This window comes from Panthera tigris, chromosome A3, assembly GCF_018350195.1.
Source record: "Panthera tigris isolate Pti1 chromosome A3, P.tigris_Pti1_mat1.1, whole genome shotgun sequence".
NCBI lineage: Eukaryota > Metazoa > Chordata > Mammalia > Carnivora > Felidae > Panthera > Panthera tigris.
The window spans coordinates 20,122,166-20,149,521 of record NC_056662.1 but is presented as its reverse complement, the minus strand read 5'-3'; the positions used below and the strand labels follow the sequence as shown (position 1 = coordinate 20,149,521).

The following is a 27,356-nucleotide window of genomic DNA, read 5'->3' as shown; positions in this document are numbered from 1 at the left end:
GAAAGGGGAAATGTGGACACAGACACACAGAGAAGAAGGACCCCAGGTGGACGTGAAGGCACAAGTTGGGGTGATTGTTCCACAAGCCAAGGAACATCAAAGACTGTCCAAATTCCACCAGAAGCCAGGGGACAGGCCTGGAACAGACCCACTCCTCACAGTCCTCAGAAGTGGCCAACCCTGCCAGTACCTTGATCTTGGACTTCTAGTCTCCAGAATTATGACACAATAGATTTCTGTTGTGTAAGCCTCTCAGTTTGCGTCACTTTGTTACAGCTGTTTCAGAAAACCAATACAGCTAGTTATTCAACTCCAGGAGATGTAACTTTCTTACCTCTAAAATGCAAATGGTAACTTCAGCAATGATTCTCAGTGTCGTCCCTGGAACAGCAGTGCCAGCATCACCTGGTATGTTGTCAGAAAAATGCAAATTCTTAGGTCCCCACTCCAGATTTGCTAAATCAGAAATTCTGGACCTGGGACTCAGAGTTCTGTGTTTTAACACGCCCTCCATGTGACTCTAAGGCGTGCTTCATTGTGAGACTGCATAGTATTAGAGTGAGGATTATATCAGAATAATATGTTTAGAGTTCTTAGCATAATGCCTGACACAGAGTAAGAAACTAATATATGATTAACCATAATAAGATCTTCTCAAACATGTATAGAACACAAAGTATTCTAGTTACGAGAGATGTAACGATATACATAATACTGTCGTTCCATAAATTGGTGGGATTCACAACTATGGGAAAGGCATACACACAATGATTAACCATAGTGCTTTTAGGTGTTTTACTATTGTTTAAGATATGCTTTGGTAACATAGTAGATGCACTAAGGCAGTGGAAAGTCAAGATAGATTTTGATAGATAGATAGATAGATAGATAGATGATAGATAGATAGATATAATCAAGTAGAGGAGACATATCCAAAGTGTGATTTATTATTATTAAAATGATGTTTTGTCTTTAGATAAGTTTATCTAAATTCTTACAACATATCCCTGGTGTAAGATATTATCTCTATCTCTATCTCTATCTCTATCTCTATCTCTCTCTATCTCATCTATCTATCTATCTATCTATCTATCAACTGAGGCTCACAACAACAAAATAACTTGCTACAAAGAACACATATAACTTGCCATAAAGACAAAACCATAGAACCTCATTTCAAGCCTTCTACAGATTCTCCTCATCTTTGCCCATCCCCCATTCTGTTGTGCAGTCTCTTGTATGAGACGGGTAGGCTTCTCTCAGCCTTTGCTACAGTTGCCATAACTGCCCCGCTAGATCCTCTGCTCCTATAACTTGTGTCCCCACTCAAATGACTGTAACAGGGCATCTCACTTCAGTGCTCAGTGGCCCCGCGTTCTGATGTTTCGGAGAGAACCAAAAGTCAAACCCCGGGATTATGATTCTTGGGTGGGTCCTCAGAATGGTGGACATTTGGAGGGAAGGGGATTGTGTCAGGCTAAAAGGCTCAAGAAACCATTTTGCTGTTTCCCTCTTAGTCTGGGGCTGATCATGAGGCCAGACTTTCTGGGCAGGTACCGTTGTAGTAGTCCCTGCGGTCCAGGAGGAAGAGGCAGAGAACTTTCTGGCCATAAGAGATCTGGAGAATATGAACCGTGAAACACTGAGCCTAGAGTCAGCTGGCTTGTGAAGGAAGACAACTTTATGTTCCATGAACCTCTAGTTTGAAATTATTTGTCCTCCCACTCAAGGCTCTCTGACCTCTGGCCCTGGTCTCCAGCATTATCTCCTGCTATTTTTTTTTTTTTTTTTTTTGCATACTCTTCCAGTTCCAGCCAGACACCATTCACTTACCTATTTCCCTGAGTGCCGTCACTCCAGGTGTCATGTGTGCTGGGGCAGATGGGTTTGGCAAAGGAAGAGGCCTCTCAGGTTGTGGTCACAGAGTTCCTATGGCAACCTCTGCGTCTTGCCCTAGACCATACTGAAGAGGCTTGTGGGGATTCATAGACTTAATCAAGTCTTTTTTTTTTTTTTTAATTTTCCCTGTCTTTCTATTTCTCTAATTTATTTTTTCCAACTTTTGCCCTCATTCTTGAGTGGCCTTCATGTCCCTCCTCCCTCACTGCTCTTGGTGGTGTGAGTGGCGTTCTGGGAAAATGGTGGGCATTGAATGATGCCCCACCCTTCCTGCAGCGTCTGTTCCGTGGCAGGGCTTGAACATACTTGTGAGCACTCCAGCATGGGAGTAAAGGAGGGAATGGTGATGCTTCTTTGTGTCTTAGGAGTGGATGTCAACCTCCTTCTAGACACGTGAGACTCAGACCCAATGAACTGGAGCCAATTCTCCTCCCAACATATGCATATATCCCCATATGTAAACAAGCATTTCACCCAACATGTATTCATTGAGTACCTATGCTATTGTTACACTCAACCAAACCCTTGAGGATGTGGTTGCAAGTGAACAAAACAGATTTAATTCCTACCTTATCAATGCTGACTACCAGGAAAGCCATCCTTAAGAATTCCTTGAGATTCCTTAAGAATCTCAAAAATAAACCTTTTTGTTAAACTGATATTCCCATATCTTCAGATGGCCAGTAGTTTTTCTTCTGGTTTTCCTTTGAAGCCAAAGGGAGGTAGGAAGTAAAATGACAAGGATTCAGGAATCAGAAGACTTGAGTACGAATTCAATCTCCTCCCAACCCAATTAAGCGAGCCTGGCCAAGTGTAACCTTTGATCTATGGGGTAAATGCCCAGATGAGGGGATTGAGCCCTTTTGGGAACGTGGTCATGGTTATAGAGCATTCTGAACTCTGAAGATACAAAGAAAACTAGCGTTCATTCTTACCTCTTTTGGGTCTTTGACCCAATAGTTACGACATTGCAGACCACTGTAACCGATAAACACTCAGTAGTCTACCAAGATACATGTACGTTTCCTATCCACATCAAGTTCAGCTGGTGGAGGAACTGAGGCCAGTTACCCAGCATCCCAACGTGCCATAGTTTTGTTGCTGTTGTTTTAAGGTGTGGATACCAAGAGTACACTGCAATATGGACATTCACTCACAAGATGAGGGAATAGAGAGAATGGAGAATTGCACAGAAGTGTTACAGGTAGCCTGAAAGAGTGTGCATCACTTGCCCAAATTCCATGGAACAGCATTCAATCTCATGGCTGCATCTAACTGCAAGGAAGACTAGACATATAATCTACCTGTGTGCCCAAGAAGAAAGGGAAATAGACTTCCTAAATTCTTAGCAGCCTCTGCCATAGCCTCCTTAAGAAAGCAAAGACAAATTTGCACCTTATACCCAAAAAATAGATGCTAGCACCCAAAGACATGAAAAGAAAATGGTGATTATTTTTAGAGTTTAACACAGCCCCTGAAGCCACAATCCCTGGGATGAAAACCACTGATACACCAGCTCTTTACAGAAAAGGGTGATAGGTAATAGGTGATAAGTAATAAGTGATAGGTACCTGCTAATGTCATTTGGGGACCTCTCTAGTAATAAAGAGATCTTGGTTGAAGCCTTTAAAAATTCATCTTTTGGAAAGTGAAAGAAGGAATTGCTGTTGACATCTGTGACATGACTGTTCCCTGCTTGGCCTCTCCAGATGTGGCCCAGGGGAGATAACTTTTCAAGAACATTTTGGCACATTTTCTTTACAGACCAATCAACAGAACAACCTACAAAGTGGAAGAAGGAAACCAAATGGAAAAGAGCATGAGAGAAAGTGTTTTATTTCTTCTGTCTCATTTGATGTCTCCCTATCCCAATGCTGAGCCAGTGAACGCAGGAGTTATCATAGGGTCTGGCAGTCATAGAAGGAACCCCAGAGCAGCTATGTACTCTCAAGGTTCCGACTCTCATGGCTCACCAAGTTTCTTTCTCTTATCTCCATCTTATGGGTCAAGAGAAGCTGAGCTTAAGACTGACCAAGTGAGAAGTTGGGAATGTGGGATTTAGTCAGTGCCCTGCCAGTAAATGATAATGTGCAATTAACTCTTTAAAGCAGTCTTTACTTACTTTTTTGAAGACTTACTAAAAAAAAAAAAAAAAAAAAAAAGAAAGAACGTGGTGTAGCAGACAAGGAATAAACTTTGCAGCAAGAGGAATTAAATATAGAGTCTAACTCTGTTACTTCAACTTTAGAGTCTCTGTTTCACATCTGTTAAAGTGGGAGAAAAGACATTTACTCTTCAGAGCTGTTGTGAACATTAAATCAGATAACTGTCGGGGCACCTGGGTGGCTCAGTCGGTTAAGCGTCCGACTTCAGCTCAGGTCATGATCTCACGGTTCGTGGGTTCGATCCCCACATCGGGCCCTGTGCTGACAGCTCAGAGCCCGCAGCCTGTTTCAGATTCTGCCTCCGGCTCTCTCTGCCCCTCCCCTGCCTGTGCTCTGTCTCTCTGTCTTAAAATAAATAAACATTTTAAAAAATTTTTAAAAATCAGATAACTGTCTTAGAGCACACAACACAACCTCAGATCCACAATGAACACGTAAGTGTGAAAGGTAAGGGGCCGTCTTCAGAGAGAGAAAAAAGGATACAAAGCGATTCCTGCAGTGAGTACATATGCGAAACAATATAAACTCAAGGGCAATTACCCGTAACCAACAGAAATCTTTGGGCAATATTATTGCTATATTTCTGGAAATCATTGTCTGAACAGGATTGAGTTTGGATTTATTCTAGAATAGTCTTTATTCATATACATCTTTATCAAAAAACAAGATCATGCTGGGATGGGGGCCCCATCACTCTCCCTCACCCTCCACTATAGGAGTAAGAAGGCTGGGGCTGGGACTGTTGAATCCATAAGTCTCTGCATTTACCCACTAGGAATCCCAGGAATTCCCCAGCATCGGGGGAAGAAGACAAGTTCCTTTTGGAAGAAAACGTATCGAGACAGGAACTGAATCCCAGGACCACTCTGTCCAGAGGATATCTTGACTCCTCAGATCAAGAGGAACATATGGGATATTTCACAAACACCTTAATCGATGTACCCTGGAGACATTAACTTATACCTTCTTCACCCAGTCCCCCCATTCTGGGAGCAGAGAAAGAAAGTAGGGGACTTTCAGCTCAAGTTTTTCATTCCTATCTCTGTCATTCGGTGCACAACATGTATACTCACACAGATTGTCAAGCGTGATTCTCGTCAAGGCAAAAAAAAAAAAAAAAGACAACAAAGGGGTTCTCTTTGGGATGGTATAGCTTGTAGGTATTCCGATTCTCTTTTTTTAAAGGGAGAGGAGTGTCATCTACCTGGAATCCTAAAGAGATTTATAGAAGCATATTTAATTGGGGGGATGAGAGAAGAGGGAGGTCCTTGAGTGAAAAGAATTATCTGATTATGAGCCTACCGCCTACTCCTTCCTGCCATTGGATGAGCTGGGCAGAGCTTGATTCTTAGTCTAGGAATTCCAGGGCCTCACCACCTATTCTCACAGATAATTACCAAGTCTTTTGGAATGGACCGCTCAAATACCACACAATACAGAGTGGCCTCTGGAGTTCTATGGGAAAGATGGACAGATCAAGGAAGAAAAATTCTTTTTCTGCAGCCAACTAGAGGAGCCTCAAAGACTAGGTTAGGAGGTAGATGCAGGTCTTAATTTAGGTTACTCTAAGATCCTGAAGCAAACGCTTTGGTGGAGATAGTTTATTTGGAAGATGATTCTAGAATGCACAGTGTGGACATGGAGAAAGGAAAACAAGGAAGATAAAAGAGTCCATGATCTGTTGAAGATCTTCTGAAAAACGGTGTAGAACCTACCTCAGAAGGATCCCACTTCGGATGACGGCCTCCCATCTGCCATGAGTTGAAGCTTGCCCTGGGTGTTAATTCTCCCACCTCACCACACACTTCTGCACTCAGCCTGAGTGTGGCAGAGTAAGCTCCTGTGGCCTGCAGACAGACCTCAGACAGAGAAGATGACAGACATAAGCACCTGATGTGTAAAGCTGGGAACTCTGGTGGCCTGGGGGAATAAAGGGGACTAAGCATCAACAGCATCTACTGAAACACAATTAAAATGCAAAGAGTCTACCTTCCCCAAATCTTCACAGCTGGTAAAAGGCAGAACTGACATTGGAACATGAGTCCCTTGGGCTCCAAATTATTAGGTGCTCAGAAGAATCTTGAGTTTAAAATAAAACTTAAGTTCAACACATGACACTCTGGATTATGGAAGTGTTCTATGACTCAGTCCCTAAGATAGAAATTGAGATATCACTTCTATTAGGCAAGAAGGGATTGAGGGAAAACAGAGTGGAAGAGAACGAAAATTGTATGAAACATTTAAAATAATCATTGGCAGCATTAACAAGTAGAATTGACAGCATGGAAAATTGAATTAGCTAAGCAGAAGCTCAACCCAAGAAATAAATCAAGAACACAGAGATTAATACTAACAGAGAAATGAAGGGACTGTTAGCAAATCTGACATTGAGCACCGTGTGTCAATATGCATATAATAGAATCCCTTACAGATGATATGGGGAAGTGAATGATCAATACTGTGGCTATAGAGAGACATGATCAGATCTTCAAATATAATAACCATGTTCATAATGAAAACATATATCATCAACTCACTGAGCTAAATTGCCAAAGGCCTGTTTGAAGGATTTTGAAGCAGAAAAGAGATGTGAGGAAGACTGAAAACCAAACTTGGTGTCTGTATATAAGAACACTAGTTATGAGTGACTAATATAATTATAAAGTGGGTTTCTTTTTCGTAAAACACAGAAGCGTACACATAAAAATAGATGCCTACTTTTGTTTTACATACCATCTACTACAGATTTTATAGTTGTTCTTGTAAGTTGGAAACTTGTAGCACTTCAGATATTTAATTGTCTTTATCATGAAATCCATTGTGAAACCGTTATCCTCAAATGCGTATTGATTACTCCCATCCCTTTCAAAGTTTTATAATGGAGAACTATCCTCATTGGGTACAAGGGACAAGTTTAGGAAGAGCATTCCCGGTCAACATCCTTCCCACCTTTACCGCCTCCCCAATTCCCAATACTGCGCGTCGGCACCACGAGGAATGTCTAATGCTCCAACACTATAATCCACAAACGTTAATCTCTGTGTTTCTTTTTCTTTAAGTTGTTCTTAATTGGGATATAATTTACATGCAGGAAAAGTCATTTTCTTATAGCGCAAACCATCCTGGAACCACCACCACAATCAAGAGACAGAGCAATTTCCTCATGCTGAAAAATGTCCGCACGCTCCTGGCAGTCAACGCCTTCCGCCTTATGCCCGTGACAACTACAAATCTGTTTTCTGTTCCTTTAGTTTGGAAATTTCCAGACTTCTCGTTAGTTTTTGAATCTGGCTTCTTTTATTTAGTATGATGGATTTGAGCTTTATTTGTGCTGCTGCATGTTATGGGTGGTTGATTCATTTTATTGCCAAGCAGAGTTCCATTTTATATACGTACTATGGCTTATCTGTTCACCCATTGAAGGGTATTTGGATTTGGGGTGGTGGTGATGAATAAAGCCACTAGAAACGTATTCCTTTCAGGGTTTTGTGCAAAAATATGTTTCCATCTCACTTGTGTAGTCAGGATGGAGATTTCTGAGCTGTGAGGTAAGCATATCATTGAATTTTACAAGAAAATGTCCAACTGTTTTCCAAAGAGGCTGGACCATTTTAAATTCCTATCACCAAAATTTAAATTCTAATAACAATATTACTAGAATTTGTATCGACTCCCCTCCCCCATCCCAATCTAGTAGGCACGGTATCTTATTGTGGTTTTAATTTGCATTTTCCTAATAACTAATCATATGGAGCATCCTTGTGTGTGCTTATTTGCCATTTCTATACCATCTTTTGTAAAATATCTGTTCAAATCTTTTGCACTTTTTAAAAATTAGGTTGTTTGTGGGGCACCTAGGTGGGTCAGTTGGTTGAGTGTCTGACTTTGGATCAGGTCGTGATCTTGCAGTTTGTGGGTTCAAGCCCCACCTTGGGCTCTGTGCTGACAGCTCAGAGCCTGGAGCTTACTTTGGATTCTGTCTCCCTCTTTCTCCGCCTCATTTCCACTTGCACTCTGTCTCTCTGTGTCTCTAAAAAATGAATAAATGTTAAATTTTTTTTAAATTAAGTTGTTACCTTATTGAGTTTTAAGAGCTCCTTATATATTCTAGATACAAGTTCTTTATTAGCTAGTGTTTTGCCAGTATTTTATTCTAGTATGTGGCTTTTTTTTTTTTTTTTTGGTCATCTGAATTATTTTGCCCTTCCCTGTTGGCTTAAGTCTTTTGATTCATGGGGCTGTGTTTGGGGTTGAATTATATTCTCCCCAAAATTCATACATTGAAATCTTAACCTCCAGTACCTCAGAATGTGACCTGATTTCGAGATAGGATATTTACAGAAGTAATCTGGTTAAAATGAGTCCATTAAAATGAGGTCAATCCAATATGTCCTTATAAAAGGAGGAAATTAGGACGCAGACACTCACGGAAGGAAGACGATGTGAAGGCAGAGGGAGGAGATGACCATCTACAAGCCAAGGAGAAAGGCCTGAATACATCCACTTCTCACTAACCCTGAAGACACCTTGATCTTGGACTTCCCGCCTCCAGTGAGAAGAAAACTTTCTGTTTTCTACCCAATCTGAAGCTACCCAATCTGTGGACATTTGTTACAACAGCCCTAGGAAAGTAATACAAGTGAAAGATCTGGGTAGGATTTCTCTTCTTTCTGATGGAGGTATTTCCTTCCTTGCCAAGGCTCGGAATACAAAGGAAGATTTCTCCAGATCCCTGCCTGCCCCTCTTCTTACTTATCAACATCCAGTGAGGCCCGTGGAAGAGATTCTATGAAGGAGTGTAAACCACCCTCTTGCACACTGCTCGTGTGGACTGGGTGTCTACATTCTTAGGCTAGTTCTCTCTCAGCCTGGAGCACTTTCTCAAAAGTTCAGCTTCTTGCTTCCTCGTATGGCAGCCTTATTCTCCTCCCACGTGCTGTTCCCGGCAAAGCAGTGTGTGTGCTTTGTGTTTCCTTGGAGGTATCCGTCTGTACTGAGATTTCACATTTGTTGCTATCTCTTTGACCCCCCAACGTTTGGTGGACTCAGTAAAAATGGTGAGTCTGTAGAGTATCCAGTCTTTTCTGGGTTGTCAAGTGGGAGCAATCCTGTCTTCGGTTTTTGACATCCTGAGCAGGAGCCAGAGATCTCTTTGCATTTCAAAATCCTGTACACATTTCATTTTTTCTTTTTCAAAAATGCCTTTCTCCTCATCTGTTTGTTGGGAAACTCCAACCCACATATCAAAACTCACGGATTTTGCCACTTCCTCCATGAAGGCTTCCCTGACTCCCGCGGATAGAGTCAACTGATGAAAATCTGTGTGTCCGCACAGCACCCCGTGTACCTCTATTTTATCATATTTGTATTACAAGTATTTCTTAATATGCCTGTACCTCCCACTAGATTGGGAGGCCTCTGAAGGCAGACTCTCGGTCTTTTTGGTTTATGTTGCCTCATAATTTCCATAATTTCCTTACCATAATTTCCACTATGCAGTCAGTTCTCAGAACATGTCTGCTTCAAGAACAGTTCTCTTGAGGAAAAATACTGAAAGCTTGGTCCTCCCTTCCAATGGCCCAAAATAACACTACAGAATTTCACACAGAGGAGAGACTTCCTGGTCTCTTGCTTTTTAGATAATCCGGTTTTTCCTTTTTTAAATTTTTTTACATTTATTTATTTATTTATTTATTTATTTACTTTTGAGAGACAGAGAGAGAAAGAGACAGAGCACAAGCGGGGGGAGGGCAGAGAGAGAGAGAGAGAGAGAGAGACAGAATCCGAAGCAGGCTCTAGGCTTCGAGATGTCAGCACAGAGCCGGACGTGGGGCTTGAACTCACGAACTGTGAGATCATGCCCTGAGCCAAAGTCGGACGCTCAACCGACAGAGCCACCCAGGCGCCCCCAGTTGTTTCTTTTTTCTTACCATATATACCTGCCAGGTACACTCATGACCAAGAGGAGAAATGCATTGAGTCATAATAGGTGATAAGACACAGTGGCTAAGAGCACAGTCTCTTGAAGTCAGGATGCCTTGGTATTCAAATCTTGGCAATAGTACTCCTCAGCTGGAAGATTTTCTGCAACTTAAGGGTCAAAAACTGTTTTCTCATCTGTATAAGAGTATCCACTTCAGAGGGACTGTTGGGAAGGTTAATTGTGAATCTCGATGTAAGGTACTCTGCACATGGCAGATGCTTCGTCAACACCTCACAATATTAGCATTCGTGTGTGCTACTCCACATCATCTCCCCTGCATGCGTGGGCCCAGGTCATGAATTCCACCAGTACAGTCATTTACCTTTAGATCAATGACACCTTTTCCAGAAAGCAGTATGACACCCTTCAAAATTACAACCATGAAATCCACTCCAGTGGAGCTTTTGGGAAGTGTAATGGTTCGATTTTACATGTCAACTTTACTGGGCTGAGAGATGCCTCAATATCTGGTAAAACACTTCTGGGTGTGTCTGGGAGGGTGTTTCTGGAAGCTATTAGCCTTCGAATTGGTAGACAGAGAAAAGAAGCCGGCCTTCAGTGTGGGTGGGTCTCATCTGATCTTTTAAGGGCCTGAACAGAACAAAAAGGCAGAGGAAAAGCAAATTTGTTCTCTGCTTGACCTTGGACATCCATCTTCTCTTGCCCTTGGATGTTGGTACAGCTGGTTCTTGAGCCTGAGGATTCAGACCAGAACCTACACCATTGGCTCCTCTGGTTCTCAGGCTGTGGATTTGGACCGGAAGTTACACCATTGGCTCTCTTGGGCCTTCCAGCTTGCAGATGGCGACCGTCAGACTTCTGAGCCTCTGTAATGTGAGCCAATCCCTCAGAGTAAATCTCTTTTTACATATCTCTGTATATCCTATTGGTTCTGTCTTTCTGGAGAGCCCTGACTAATAGACGAAGACATACTCATTGGTCACATTTTAGGGGGGAGCAAACACACTGGGGATGACTGTGGGATGTGCCAAGCGCCCAAGCCCACTATAACTGGCGTAGGGGGATGGCTTGGAGCACAAGCTACCGTGTTGGACAGACTCGATTTGTTTTGAGCCCCGGCTCTGTCACTTACACATCAACGGGACCTCAGACAAACTGCATCCCCCTGTACGCTTTGTTTCTTCGTTTCGTAAAATTGTGCTGATTGTGACAGTACCAGACCCCCGTGCCCGGTTCAGGGCACGTGATCCAGAACTGTTAGCTGTTTATTTAGCCGAGATTATCTTGAAAGGTTGGCACTTGGCTGCACGGTTGGCATTTCCTGCGGCACGCGGCGCTGCCGGGCCCCTGGCTTTGCCCTTTCCCCTTTTCCCAGGCCGGATGGAGCTGGTTTTCCTTTCTGGCACACAGTCGACAGAGGGCCTTGGGAAAGGAACAGAGACTGGAGAACAAACCAGTCACTTTTTCCGCTTTTTACAAGTAGCTCTATCAAAAGGTTGCCCTGGGAGGGGTTTGCGGCCATTGGCTAAAGTGGGGGGCTCTCTTTCCTGTCTACGGACACCCATGAATTCTACCCTCCACTACTGCTCTCTGGCAGGACAGACCCCGGTGGTGGACCCCTCCCCCGACCCCCGCCACCCCGGTCTGTCTCCCGGAACTTGGCACTTGCCCCTTTCCATGTTCCACGTTCTTCTAGAAAAGAGCTCTGGCACGGGGCACAGCCGGCAGGTAGCCGGCACACCGAGGGGCGTCCTGCCTTGAGGCTGCTGAGCGAGGTCCTGGGCCTGACAGGACAGATGAAGCCTTTTGTTCCTGCAAATGGGCCTTTCCTGGCAGTGATGGAACTGCCTGCAGTCGGGCCCTGCTCCTCCTGTGCGCTGCAGCCATTATCCTAAAGTGGTTCTATTGATCTGCTGACTCTCTGTCTCCTCCCGCTCTCGCTCTCCTCCTCGCTCCCCTCCTCGCTACCCCCCCTCGGCACCCCGTGCCCGGGATCCTGACCGCTCTGCAGCTGGCTTCACGGACACGCGAGGCTTCTTCTTCCGGGGTGAGTGGTGCTTTGGACGTTGGCCCGCACGGCTGCACCTGCCCCGTGTGAAAGCCGAGATCCCCTCGGGAAAAGCGGTTGCGGTCTGGCGAAGGCCGCATCTCCATTGACCGCCCACCCCGTGGCCCGGAGTTTAGTTTCTGTCGCTTCAAGTTTTTGTATTCCAACTAGGAACACGCACGCTACGGAAGTCTGATTTCCAAGGTTGCCTTTTGGCAAACCGTTGCACGTTTTGCAACCTCGTGATGACACCTCGTTTTGGACAATCCTGTTAATGTTACTACAGTTTATGTGTAATGCAAAGAATTCAAGCTCACCCAGCATTTCTCCGTAAGACGTAGTGACGAGGTCCTTAAATGTAGTATTCTTGTTTCGTTCTCACCGATCTTGGGAGATAACTGTTTTTAGCCCCATTTTCAGGTGAGGAAAAAGAAACGGCTGGTAATTCATAAATCTGGCAGCAACATTGATGGGACTCGAAGCTGGGCCATCTGACACCAAAACGCGTTTCTCCACGTGACAGGGTGCATTTCTGAGAACACCTGAGATTTTAGGCACCTGTCTGATCAAGCAGGTGTGCTACATTAGACAATACTTTTGAAACTCGGGAGTCCTCCTCTTTCGGGGGGGTAGGAATGACCTAGGTGTTCATCACCTGAGTGCTGGGCCATCCTGGGGAGTTTTAACTGAAATGTCCCCACTTAGTTCTACTCTGGCTCTCAACACTATGTTAAGTTTTTGAGAGAAGGTGGAACAGCTCTCCGTCAATGAAAACGGGAACCCTGGATGGTGATTTAAGCCTCGACCCGAAGTCCATGAAGAAAGCCCGCGAAGAGCCTTTTTCTCCTGGCGAGATAACAGAAGCAGAACACCGACGTGGAAGGCCCACGGGCTCTGATTCTTGGACGCGCCAGGCATCAGCTTCGAGGCAGCTTGCTAGGAACAATAGGAAGGATGAGGGCTTCCTCCTGAGAGGCCAGGAGGCTGTCATGACCTTTAATTAAACTTATGATCACCCTATATGCCACTACGGAAGGCACATTTAGAAGAGATGTATGTACTTTCCACAGGCCGAGGATGAATTACAGCCTTGTTAGAATCAGAGTGAAGGGTGGTCTCTGGAAGAAGCAGATTCTGATTATTCGGGAAGGCAGGGGAATGGAGCAGCAGGGAGACAATGCCTGTACATAATTATTATTTATTACTATTGAACAATACTATCTGCCGTGCACCAATCCGGTCGGCTGCCATATATAACATTGACATGCTCTTGGCCCTAGCCAAATCAATACCTTCCATTGCAGACTACAGAGATGACTTTTGTCCTTTCTCTGCCCCCCACTCCCCATTTTCAAAGTGGGGGATGTTTTAGAGTGGGATACAATTTTCAGCTTTTTTTCATTTTAAGATTCGCTCCCGCAAATGTTGATGGCTTTACAGCAAAGTTTGGCTGTATTTTTTTTTTTTTCTGCTGATTCACAGAAAATCGGCAATGCGTTTTTACAAGAAAAAAAAAAAAATAACAGCGTATTTAGTAGAAATATAGACTGGAAAAGGTGCCAGATTGGGAATGAGGACGTCCAGGATCCAGCTCTATACCGGTCACTCCTGTCAGGACTTTGCTCCTGCGAGAGTGGGGACGGGTTATCTAGCAATCTTTGAGCCTCGGCTTCCACATCTGTACAAGGACAGGTCTGGACGAGCTCAGAGGTGGCAAATATATAGCATGTAAGCTATCACTCACGGTTTCTATGCCTGTAGCAGACATCGTTAGTCAATAGCATTTCTCTTTCTGATCGAGCCAAAATACAGTCTCAGCACACCCGTAATAAATGAGGACTGTGCACTGACCAGAGTTCAAACCTAAAATGCTTGAGTTATATGCTCTTTCAGGTTTTCTCCAGGGCAGACCTCCTCGGATCCTGAAAGAGTGGCCATCTTCTTGCAGCTTTCAGCCAGAAGACTTCCATACATTAAGTGTATCCTTTACGTAACTCTCTCAATTCATTTCAAAGAGTGGCAGCAGTAGAAAAATGCAGTAACAAAGAAGACTGGGTCAATGTCACACGAAGTATTTTCGTTAGAGGACGATACTGCTTCCTCTTTAGCCGATTTGGTCAAAACGACTCTTGCTCTGGATCTATTCTAATTTGGTCTCCCTTCTTCCTCTCTGCCTTGGCCAACTCTCCCATTCTGGTTCTCCCCATCGTTTTAAAAACCGATTCTTAATAAAAATTCATAATTTCAGCAGTAGCTATGCCCTCACGTTGGGAGCTGATTTTCTGTAGGCACTGGACAGATAATCTCCACCATTTATTGCTTCACAAGAAAAGACCTTACGCAGGTACAGCCACACAAACGCAAAGTGGAAAAAAAAAAAAAAGACACAGTCCATAATGATGGCAAGGGTTAATTCTACCGCTGTATTATTCTGAAAGTGGACGCTGAATGACTGTCTCTAAGGAATGTTGGTTCTACCACGCATTTACTTCTTTTTGTTATTGTGAAAAAAAGTATGCATGAATGAATCATTCTTTTATGATGCCATCTTGAAAGAACATGCATTTTAAATGAAATTGGCCTGTTATTTCTAACATGAAAGTTGTAACACTCAGCCCTCAATTTTGAGGAACATCTTTATGTCACGTTACATGTCTTCAGTTACTTAAAAAGAGGGATACTGGTATCGGAGGCTGAGGGTGTTTTTTTAAGTTTATTTATTTATTTTGAGAGAGACAGCAAGAGAGCATGGATTGGGGAGGGGCAAAGGAAGGGGGTAGAGAGAGAGAACGCCAAGCAGGCTTCATGCTGCCAGCACAGAGCCCGATGTAGGGCTTGAACTCATGAACTGTGAGATCATGACCTGAGCCAAAACCGGGAGTTAGACGTTCAACCAACTGAGCCACTCAGGCGCCCCAGAGGCTGAGTTTAAGTAAAGATTGGATAGAAACTTTAGCTGGTAGCATGAAGTTTTCATCTTATAAAATATATGCACCCTTCCCCCTCCCCACCATGACACATGTTTGCTCTTGCAGTTATGGCCATTTGGGATCAGGTAATCCTCAGCTGAACAGGTCACGTAAAAGATCCACTGCCTTGCAGGGACGGTGGGTCCTCTGAAGGAGGCATGTTCATTCCAGACGGAAAGAGGAATGAGTGAATTACTGAATGAATGAAGGTGCGAACCTCTGACTGTGAAGGGACAGGCGGCACGACAGAACACGAGGAATCCAAGATGCGTGCTAAGGCGGGGCTGTCACCACAACTGGAGCTGACACTTACCTGTGACCTAGAAGGATAAGACAGAGGGGCATTTCTATTCCTGTGGCTACACCTCTGGCCATACTTTTCTTACAAGCTCTACTGTCAGTAGTGAAGATCCGAGAATTGGGTTCGTGGGAGTACGTTTTATGAATGGGAAAAGCGACTCTGAGTTCCAGGTCAGGGCTCTCAGAAATGTTTGATTTTTTTTTTTCTCTCCGCATTCTGGCTCCCCTGTAACAAGTTCCACCATAGCAGGTGCACTGATCTTCTGGGTCTCTTTTTCAGGATTGCCCCTGCCCTCGGAGCTTCTTCATAACAAGGCAGGGATTGCCCTCGGGCGATGATTGACTAAGGTTAACTTTTAGATTTGGAGCCAAGATGAAGAAAGCCTTATTTTGACATTCAGTACAAGCTGCAGGCATTCGTGAAACTCAGACTCCACCAGAGAAACTTGCATTTTGTGTGTCTGTGGGAGAAGGGTGGTGACTGCATGCTTGCCTGGGTATGAAGAAAACAGAAGCCTTTGCTCAAGACCGTCTGGCCCCGGTGAGTTGGTGTCATTCCTGCAGCACTATTCTGCTGTCCTACCTTGGGTGGGAATAGCTGCCCTTCCACGGGAGCTGTGAAGTCACGAAGACTTAGAGGCAAAGGCCTCTAAGGGGTGCAAGGCCTCTGACTTTCTAACCCATTCTCGTGTCTCCAGTAACATCCCTCTAAATTTGGGAACACTTAGGGGGATCTCAGAATTTCTTATGCCTCTTTCCTGAAATGAACTGCCAAGTTTTTGAATAAAGGACGGTTTGAAAGTCACCAAAGTGCTTTCGATTTTGCCAAAATGTGTTGCACTTGTCAGAGAATTTGGCGACCTGGGGTTTGCGGTCCGAATTTTGGGTTTTATCTTCATGCAGGTTTTTATAAGTGCACTTATGCCACCATAGAGCCAAAATGTCTTCTTAAAAAATGTCTGTTGAGGATAAATACACCCGTTCTCAAAAACATATTTTCTACTTTTAATGCTTAACGTTAATTTTCTAGTTTTCTACATGCTTTTAATACATGAATTTTAAACACATCCCACAATTCATGTGGGGAACTGGAGAACTTATTCGTAGTCCTTAATTATATTCGATCGTCTTTTTTCCCCCCAAAGTTTATTTATTTTGAGAGAGAGAGAAAGAGAGAGAGAGTGCACATGCAACTGGGGGAAGGGCAGGGAGAGGGGGAGAGAGAGAGTCCCACTCAAGCTCCGCACTATCTGTTTAGAGCCCAATGCAGGGCTCCGACTCACAAACCATCAGATCGTGACTTGAGCCAAAGTCAGACGCTTAACCGACTGAACCACCCAAATGCCCCTAGATTTGATCATCTTTAGCAACACTTCCTAACTCTTAAGGGGGATTTAATGGCATTGATAATGAGTTACACACTCTGACATGGGGAGATGACCAGAAGAAGAAACTTCACCTAATTTATGTCAGTTTGCACAGACTTCTCCCTCATAATCATCACTAATTAGAAATGATAAGGGACAATGATTAGAAAGTAAAGAAGAAAAGCCCTCATTTAAGAGAAAGAATAGATCGAAGGCAATCAGCTTTCCAAGAATCTGCCACCAAAGTCACAGTGAAGCTCTAGGATTTGAGATCCGTAAAAGCTGTATCTAGAACGTGCTTCTCTCTCCCCATCGGGATGGTGTGATCTTCAAGGAGTGGAATAAGCAATCACCAGCCTCTGTGTGCTGCTGGTCGGTAGTCCTGGATCCTCTGTGACCTATAAGAAGAGGGCTGGGAGACCAGGAAGACCCCAGCCCCTGGGAGGACTTAAATTTTTATAATCAGTGCTCTTCATATACTCAAAACTCTAATGTATATTTTCTCATGATGAGTCCCTTGGGTAAAAACCAAGAGCTATTGAAATTTAACTATATTAACCACTGGGTACGAAGCTTTCCTCATGAGGATTTAGAAGCCAGAGGCTGGAAAAGGGCCTTCTATAGAATCAAGGTACCTTTCCACCCTCTCCTCAGGTTTAGTTCTGGTTTCCACGGGCCCTTACCTTTTTTATCCTGACAAAACCAGGAGAAACTTTAGGGTGCCCTTTGGCTATTCTCTGAGGCTGAGGACTTCATCAGGCTCCATTCGGTAGGCTTTTGGATAACAGGGATTTGAAATGTCTCCGTGACAGGAAATTCTCACTGTTATATTTATGCTTTCCTGTTGGACCTAGTGGATTTTGTTTTCATATTATTATTTCATTTACAGACAGGAAAATCATTTGGATCTGGAGTCCTCTTGATAACACTGTTAATGCAATAGCCAGGACTTCCCTGTGTGAACTGTCCGAGCCCGAGGACACTGAATGGCCGTCCTTTCAAAGATCCAGGTGTAGGTTTCAAGGGTGATCACGTGACATCCCATAATCACATTTATGAAAGAGCTAATTAAAAATACAGATGTCTTCGGCTCACAATACTCAGACAGCTGAAATACTGATTAGGTTTTTTGTTTTAATGTGAAAACTGTATCCTCACCTCTCTCCAACAGAAAAACTAATAATAGATACCAAAGCCCAAAGAGGAGGGCCCTTGATCTTCTTTTCTCCCAATAAACGGTATGCTTTGTTTACAGAGAAAACACCTATACTTCTGCAAATTGGTATTTTACAAAAATGCCCTTTTAGATGACTTTGTCTTCTATTTCAGGATGACTCAGATGCACAATGTTGTTGGTATAGGGCAAGAGGGATTTGAAAGGCTTGTAGCCCAACCCTTCCTACAGAGCTGATGGCCATTCAAAAGATGGTCTTGTCCCAAAACAGAGAACCCTGTAGAGTCATTCAGTCTGAAGAAGAGAGTTCCTTGTGCTGCCAACGTCAAGTTGTCTCTGACTCCTGGGAGGCAGAATAAACAGGACGGCCATCATATTAAAAATATGTCTTAGAGATGTGTGGACCTAAGAACTTTGCCCCAATGAGTTAAAAACCCTTTAGAGACATGCTGGGTTTGCCTATATGAACCAGGGCAAATGCATTTCCCCTCTCTGGAAGACAAAAACTTTAGATTTGAATGTATGGTTAAAAATACCAAATTGATGTTCTACCAAAATAATGCCCTGTTAAGGTACAAAGCTATATTAAAAATGCTGATATGACCTTTTGTTAATTTCCTCCCTTCCTCCCTCCCTTCCTTCCTTCCTTCCTTCCTTCCTTCCTTCCTTCCTTCCTTCCTTTCAGTATATACAACCACTATTTTTGGAGAGCTTGCTGGGTAAAAGGCACCATGTTGGGCATTGAGGCACTTAACACAGAGATGAACAAAACTTTCCCTAGAGGAAGTCCTATGTGGACAAGAATTATACTCTGTGGTCAGTTTGGAGAGTGGACTGGAGGGAGAGTATAACTAGACATCATAAGGTTGGAGAAATGATCCAGATCTTTGCATTATCCTTTTCTACCCAGGGGAGATGATGAAACATCTCTGGGCAGGAAACCTACAAACACTTTCAATGTCCCAGCCCCTTGGAAGGAGAGTGAAGGCAAGGCACAGCTGGGAAGTGGGGGCATTAAGGCTTCCTCTCACATGGATTTTCCTTTCTGGCTCTGTACCCCTATATCCAGCTCTCAGGAAAATTTCATGGGCTTTTTCTCTCTTTTATTTTTTCATTTCAGAACTATTTTTTTGAGCATCTACTAAGGTACAGGCACTTTACCAGGCATTGGGAATTCACCCATGCCTAGGACTGATTAGGCATCCACCCTCATCCAGCTTATAAAACCACATGGTCCTGAGGAACCACATGGTCCTACCCTAGACTTCTAATGGCAATGGCAAGTATTGGCTTTGGGAAAACAAAGAGGAATTTCTCATTATGATGCTACTTCCTAGTCTTTATTTTCTCTAAAAGTTTTCTCCTATCCCTTTTCTTTTCTTTCTTTCTTTCTTTCTTTCTTTCTTTCTTTCTTTCTTTCTTTCCTTTCTCTTTCTTTCTCCCTTCTCTCTTTTTTTTTTTTTTTTGTTGGAACTCATGACCAAGAATCTAAAGTTCAACTGACGGAGCCACCCAGCACCCCCTTATCAGTTTTCAAGTGCTAAAATATCACTAGCCTTTCTAGTAGAATCCACTGTGGTGAAACGACTCCCTATTAACTTTCTCTCTCTCTCTCTCTCTCTCTTTTTTTGGTCATTTGAACTCTGTTTCATGTTCACCATGAACTTAAGTGTGTATAATGTCAGTTAAATAAGATGTTCTCACAATAGTCAACAATTACAACCAGACAATGATTTCTGGCTCCTATCCATTTACTAGTCTGATTGTTCACCCCATATCCCCAAATTTTGTGTTGTACTCGGGAAGTCTCTATCAATGATGTCTAATACAGTGGCCACAAGTGGCTATTGAATACTTGAAACGGGGCCAGCCCAGCTAAGAGGTAGCTGTCGATATCAAGTACACATCAGATTTCAAGGGTTTAATATAAAAAAGAATGCAAAGTATCGTTATCACCCTGTTTATACTGATTACATGTTGGATAGACGGTGTTGTACAAAATACAGTACTAAAATTAGTTCTGCCTCTTTCTTTGTTTTACTTTTTAGAAGGGAGCTCTCAGAAAACTTTAAATTACATAGCAGCCTCATTGCATCTCTACAGGACAGCGTGGCCTTTCTTCCATGCCATACCCCTTACTGATTCACACATGCAATGTTATTGTTAGCTCTTACAGCTGGTCATTTGCTCCCCCCTTCCCCCCTGGCAACATACAGTACGCATTACTGGATGTTTACCAGGCCCCATGCATTGTGATGGATGCTAAGACTACGTTTGTGAAGAAAAAAGGGAAAAGAAAGAAAGCCTTGTGACCTCACAGAGCTTCTGTTGTATAGGAATGCCCAATGGCGTTACGGTGATCACCCCGGCCACACGCTCCGCTGCAGCAGTCATTAGACTAAAGCATTTAGGGAGAAGTGCCACCCGTTCAGATGTGAGTCACATTATGATCGGCCCAGAGTTAATCATACGCCTCATGATCTTAGGGTCTGCGGCATCACCGGTGCAATGTTTCCTGAAGCGGCACAGAAAATGTTTGGAAAATCGCTTTGGAAATGCTGAAAAGAAACAGATTGAAAACACGTCCGTGGTCGAAGGTGTTTGGGGAACTTTGGGGGAAAATAAACACATGTCTATTGCACAACTCGCTCTTTCAACGCATCTTTATGAATTACCGACAGGAGGAGACCACGAAACCACGAAGATTCCCTAAGTGGATTTGACAAAGGATTCTGTTTCTCGGCTTCCTGTTTCTCTCAGCAATGCCTTTAGCAATCCTTCTTCACCCTGATACCGGCTCTTCCCCATCTCGGCAACTGAATCCAGTTGGCAGCATTTTTAAAATGACACTTGCAGAATGAGCATCATAACACCTTCTACGGATTGAATGTGGCCTCCCCCCAAATACACACATTTGAGGCCCCAACTCGCCGTGTGACTGTATTTGGGGATAGGGCCTGTGAGGAGGTGAGAAGAGTTACGGGAGGTCTCAAGGGTGGGGTCATAATCCAGTAGGGCTGGAGGCTCTATAAGAAGAGGTAGAGACCAGAACGCTCTCTCTCTTCCCCTTCTGCGAGGACACAGCGAGAAGGCAACCGTCTGCAAGGCAGGAAGAGAGCTCTCACCAGGAATGAGATCTTGCTGGAACCTTCGTCTCCCACCTTCCGGACTCCAGAAATGAGAGAAGATACATTTCTGTTGTCTAGGCCACTCAGTCTGTGGTGTTCTGTTATGGCAGCCGAGCGACTGAGGAAACCTCCTTTACCCAGCCAGCACTGGCCGGCTGGAACCCCTCCTCACTTGCTTGCTTCACCTCCGGGTTTCCCTCCTCTGAGTTTCTAAGTTTTCATTACTCAAATCTCTGTCCTTTGTTCCTGCAGCCTAGAGGGGGTGGTTACTTCCCGTAGTCGCTACCTGTGGAGACCCCGGGGTCGTTCTCTTTGTCTTTCCAGCTCCTCACCATGTAGTTTGTTATACTGAATTTTCTATGAAAATCACCTGTGTGGTTTCTAACTCCGGACCGGACCTGTCTAATATTACATTCTTCCTCTCCCCGACTTCCTAGGCCACCAACCCGAGGGGTAAACCAGGAAGTTATTTGACTGAGACCGCAGCACGCTGTTCCAACATCAGGTCAGCCAGTGTCTCTGGGTGAGCCCTTCTTACCCCTCAGGAAATCCGGGTCTAAGACGAGGAGCTTCCATGGAAACAAACCTACCACGAGCCTACCCCTGCTGACCTTTCCTGGTGTGCTCAGGCATGAACAGAGAGATTAGGATCTGCCATATTTGGTCTTCTCACTTAAAACCCTGATCCATATGCTTTGACAAAATCAGAAAGATAAGTCTTGCCCACACTTCTATTTGCTGATTGTCCTGGCGATTCAAGGTTGTGACTTCCCTGTCTGGCTGCTGGAGTAGCTAATCGTGTCTGAAGAGTGAAACCTTCTAACTCAAGGAGCGTTTGGTTCTCAGAACCTGACTGTGGCCTTTAATGCATGTTTGCCCGCCATTTGTGCATACGTGCATGTCTGTGCGTTGTGGGTCTATCTGTGTCTATGCATGCACATTTGAATACACACGAGCATGTGTTGTGAAGGTGTGTGAATGTGTGCATGGAAATGCTTAAGATACACGGAAACGGGCTACTTTTTTATTGCCGTATCTCCAATACCTAGCACAGGGTCTGTGCTAGTGAATTTGTTCAAAGATACTTGTTGAATAAACAAATGGATGAATTAATGTGTGTTAATGTTAATGCAAAAGAGAATGAAATATGGCCATTGCTCTTGAAGGTAGATCCATCTAGATGAGCTCTAATAGAAATATTATGCAAGCCACACACATAATTTTAAATTTTCTAGTAGCCACGTTGAAGAAAATAAAAAGAAATACGATAAATTAATTTTTAAAATATTTTCAAATTAACCAATATATCCAAAATATCATTACTTTTCTATAATTGATAGAAAATAATTATTTATATAACTTACAGGAAATAATTCTTAGTGATATACTTACATTCTCTTAGTCTTTGAAATACAGGGTATATTTTCCATGCACAGCACATCTCAGTTAGAAGTAGCCATATTTCAAAAGCTCAGTATCCCCATAAAGCTCATGGCTACATTATTAGTGTAGCTCTTGATAATATCCTATGGGTGGTACAGCGTAGTATGAGACACTTTCTATTTTCTATATTGGAAAGTTTGAGATCAGGAGTCTTGGGAAGTGGGGGCTCCCTCTTGGATTTGGAAAACATTGGTTAGGAATATGTATCACTGACACTCTTCAAGTCGCAGCAAAAGTTTACACAGTTCAGCTTACAGCACCTTCCCTATCCTCCCACACCAGCACAGTGGGGGTGAAACACAACCTAGGACCCAATTCTGAGGCCCATTACCCTTTCCCTAAAACCCAATCTTCTTGGCTGGAAACCCATCTCCCACTCTGGAACTTGGTCCCCTATACTAGAAAACTAGAGACATCTCTCCCTAGAATAGTCTCCAACCGATCTTTCCTAATTCATGCTTCAAGTTCGGCCATGAAGAAATAAAAAAGTAGAAAACAGAAATATGCACACATACACCCCCACCCCGTCTACACACACCAGGAAGCATGATTGGCCCTCTTCTTCTCTCTCGTATTCTGTATCCTCCATCTTTCCTCATTACATCTGATATGAGCCACTTTATATAGGAGTCTGATTTTTCTCCCCACTCTTGTCTTGAGCCAGAGATCTCCCAGGTTCACAATCTCTTCACCCACCCGTATCAATACCCCATTTTATGGTTGTGACATTGATAGAAATCCCACATTGGTAGAAAGCTCCATGTTTTCTCTTCCCCCCTCCTCCCTATCTCTGTTATTAGATGAGATGGACTCTTGGAGATGGTTCCACTGGCTTCAGACCATCTACCCATTATACTCTTCTCAGTGTCTCTTTAAATTCTCCAAACTAGAGTCATTTGTAACATATAGGCAGTTAAAAACAACAACAACAACAAAAACAAACACAAAAATCACACACAAACTCCATATTTTTCATTAACGTATACTGTTAACTATGCCAGTAAATTATGGATAATTTAATTTAATTTAGACTTAATGGCAACGTTTCCCTTACTAATGAAATGGTTATTTGTTATTAGGAAAATATTTATTGAGGTGGAATTGTGTGATCTCTCACATCACTATTAAACCTTGTTAAACCATTTTTAATTTCAATTTGGGTTTAATTAAGATTCATTAAGCATTTTATTAAATCCAAATTAAATCAAAATGGAAATGGGGTTTGCCAAGGAAAGATGGTGGTGCCTTTCCTTTGCTCTCCATTCTTTCAAAATGCCACAGTTACAGAAGTACTTGGGAGGAAGTTGGGCTCCTTTATTATGGGTAGAATGGAAAGAGCACAGACTGGGTCACAGATTGATCAGGGTTCAAACTGAGGAAGTGCTACTGGCTCACAATGAGACCTTGGATGAGTCAGATCATTTCTGTGATGATCAACTTACTCCATTAGAAGATAAGGATTGCAGGTGTATCTGGCTGGCTCAGTTGGTTAAGCGTCTAACTCTCGATCTCAGCTCAGGTCTTAATCTCAGGATTGTGAGTTCAAGCCCCATGTTGGGCTCTGTGCTGGGCATGAAGCCTACTTAAAAAAAAATAATAAGATGAGGATAGCAATATTAGAGTGGTTGTGGGGGTGGATGGGCAAGGATTAGGTACAAAATGGATATTTACATCTCATTTCCTGTCTCAGGTATCTGCAACTCCCTAGAAAAATAGAACTAAATAAATAAGTTCTTAGAAGAAGTAGAAGAAGAAGAAAGAAAGAAAACCATGACTTTAAAAAGTGGTACATGCATGAAGTTGTCCATTGGAAGCCTAGATTCAAAAGAGGGTATAGGTGGAACAAAAGCAGGAGAGTCAATTAGAGCTTGATGAACTGGGCCTTGGAAAAGACTGGACCAAGAATACAGGAGCTGTGGCTAAATGCAGGTCAAATGGGATGGGTCTCGTCCACCTGAAAACTCAGAGAGAGGGCCTCCCCTTGGGAATGAAAGTAAGTTCATGGCCTGGATTTTGGGGAGGAGTTGGTTAAAGTGAAGCCTGAATGGCATGGATAGCTCTTTCCTGGCCCAACCCAGTAGAACTCAGAGCTACACCCTAGTCCCATGTAAATAAGTGGGCAAATAGCAGTGTTCATTTGTCCAACAGGCTACTGCTGTGGACTTCCTCAGTGCTAGGCCACATGTTAGGGATATGGTGGTCAACAAGAGTTTCATGACCTAATGATACAGACATGCCAATAACACACTCCAAACTAATCGTGTCATATTGTGGACTTGAATAATGTGCTGTGCTAAGGAGACTGTGTAATGTACCGACTATTAGAGATCTACTGTATGTGACATCAATTTGATCTCTGATTCAGAGTGTCTGAATTCCCCTTTAAATCTCTACTTAGCTGTTGACTCAACCCAGTCCTTGATTTCAATTTCACTTGAAGTTCCCAGGAAAAGCCCCTTTCCTTAATGCCCCATCATTTAAGTGAGTCTCTATTACCCCCATTCAGGTGATGTGGTCGGGATGTACCTCTTCAAATGGAAGGATTCACCCTTGATTTGACTTTTCCTTCTCCTGGAGTAAGTTCTTCAGAAGCAGGAACAGGTCTTTCCCTTTGACATATCTCATCCTTTGACTGCAACCTTTTGCCACCTTGATATCTAAAGATAGTTTCTACACATATGATCCTAGAGGAGACTCTCACTTCCAGTACTCTGCCCTGCTCTTCAAACACTAGGTGATCAGAATTGGAGGAAGGGGCGCCTGGGTGGCGCAGTCGGTTAAGCGTCCGACTTCAGCCAGGTCACGATCTCGCGGTCCGTGAGTTCGAGCCCCGCGTCAGGCTCTGGGCTGATGGCTCGGAGCCTGGAGCCTGTTTCCGATTCTGTGTCTCCCTCTCTCTCTGCCCCTCCCCCGTTCATGCTCTGTCTCTCTCTGTCCCAAAAATAAATAAAAAACGTTGGGAAAAAATTAAAAAAAAAAAAAAAAAGAATTGGAGGAAATCAAGACTCTCAGTAATCTATACAGACCAAACAGAGCAAGGTGTAGCCCCTGAATGACTCCTCCCTTGGAGAAAACCAGGTATTTCATTTCATCAGCCTAGCACACACTCATGTACATATATGCATGTACATATGAGCATAGAGGTACATGTACATACATGTTCATTTTGCTGAATAACTTTCATTTGCCCCTCCAGATCCATTCTCCACCCATTCCCACCCTGGCCTATGACTCAGAAGTCTGACCATTATGGACAACCCCAGTGGGTTCTCTTGACTTCTGGTTTTTTGATTAAGGGCAGCCAATGGGGAGTCCCAGCAGGAATGTTCAGAGGGGAAGAAGTGGGATGGAAGCTTGCAATTTCTCATTGCCCTTCCCATGAGTACCAAGTCTGGCTGCATCCGTGGGCCAAGATGGCACTTCCTTCCATAGGGTTCTTTCTCTCCAGAGGGCTGCTCCCTGCCCTTATCCTTTCAGGAGTATGGTGATAGCAGAACTCTATTGTTGCTATCCCCAGGACACTGCTCTGTCCTTTGTGGTTTCTCTGCAGCCTTGGTAAATCATTTTTATTAAACTCTTTTTAAGTTTCCCAATTTGAGTGTGCCAAATGCTTTCTGCCATGGCCCCAACTGAGAGGTACACATAGACATGCTCAGATCAAAGGTCCCACCCAGGGCATAACTAGACTGCCTTTATGGAAACCAGGAACATTAACTGTCCTAGTGGCCAGTCAAGATGTCTTCAGCTGTGTTACTAGTCTATCTGAGACATAATAAAAGTTCTGGAAAGATCAGCAGGTGGATTTAGCCCTTTGCTAGGCCTTTCTGCTCTCAGGGGCAGACCGGGCTCTCTGAGTTTCAAATACCTCCCTTTGTCTTCATTCCAGAAACGGATTGAACCAAGTGGCCCAGATGGAAAGCAGAAATCCAGACAGAGGGTTGTGGAAGAGGAAACTTAAAAATAACTGAACAACTTAAAGAAAACAAGCAGGGATTTATTGGAAACAACTGCCTCAAGAGGGAAAAAAAAATACTCCGGCTTAAGAATAAAGAAGATGAGAGGACACAAAAACAAGCCAGATGAGAATCACTGGAAGGAAAACCAGAAAGAAGCAAGAAGGGGAACAGTCCTGCAGAAAATTGGTTGAGGGAATAGAGGTCCAGGGCAGCCTGGCCTCTCTTCCTTTTATGCAGGAACGGGCCATGGCGGGTTTAGGTGCTGGAGTCTGTGCTCTGCTACTAAAACACCATAGATGGAGAGTGGGGCGCACAAGAGAATATTGTGAGTGTCTCCTTACCGGTGCGAAGTGTCAGGAAAGCCAGGCCATCTCTCCATAGGGTGGGATGGATGCTGACTTTGTGGGGACAAGCCCCCAGGCCGGCCTGGCACCCCAGGCCACACTTAGCCCGGGACCAGCCGGGGAGAGAGCACCGGGAGGCCTGGCCATCCATTCCACCTCCAACCCGGACTCACTAGCTATGAGGCCGGAGGAGTTGTCCAACTTCTTTGTTTCTTTATATGCAATAGAGCAGACAACTCATGAGGTAGTTCTGGGGATAATAATAATAATGATGATATAAAGAGGCATTGCTTGTGTGGTCTAGTATAAAATTAGGACTTTGAAAATTCATTTCCCTCTCTCCATCCCTTTCTTTTCTTCCATGTTCTTTCTTTCCTTCCCCTTTGGGTCTTGTGGTAAAGCTCCATTTCCATATTTGACACTATTGCCATCAGTGGTGGTGGTGATAGTATTATTATTTTTTTATCCATGTCGTTGTTGTTGGTATTGCTGCTATGCAATTTTCTTCATTCTGCTTTTTTTTTTCCGGAAAACCGCTGCCCTGAATTCCCTCTCGCAAGGTCCCTGCCTGGAGAATATTCTCCCCTGCGTGCCCCGCCCTGTGTCCTGTGTCTGTACCC

General features: G+C 43.7%; 2 long non-coding RNA genes across 4 annotated transcripts in view; one reads left to right on the top strand and one right to left on the bottom strand.

The window, feature by feature from the left end:
• Positions 1 to 27,356, bottom strand: part of LOC122237196 — a 66,472-nt gene that overhangs the window by 16,006 nt on the left and 23,110 nt on the right. The window contains exon 3 of the long non-coding RNA XR_006215461.1: positions 335 to 405. This is a non-coding gene — a long non-coding RNA (uncharacterized LOC122237196). The remainder of the gene's footprint in view (positions 1 to 334; positions 406 to 27,356) is intronic.
• LOC122237197 lies at positions 302 to 27,021 on the top strand. Of its 3 annotated transcripts, XR_006215462.1 has the most exons (5): positions 302 to 408; positions 15,605 to 15,865; positions 21,431 to 21,498; positions 24,127 to 24,429; positions 26,323 to 27,021. It is a non-coding gene; the product is annotated as an uncharacterized LOC122237197 (long non-coding RNA). The 3 variants fall into 3 exon arrangements; XR_006215463.1 differs by lacking the exon at positions 15,605 to 15,865; XR_006215464.1 differs by lacking the exon at positions 24,127 to 24,429.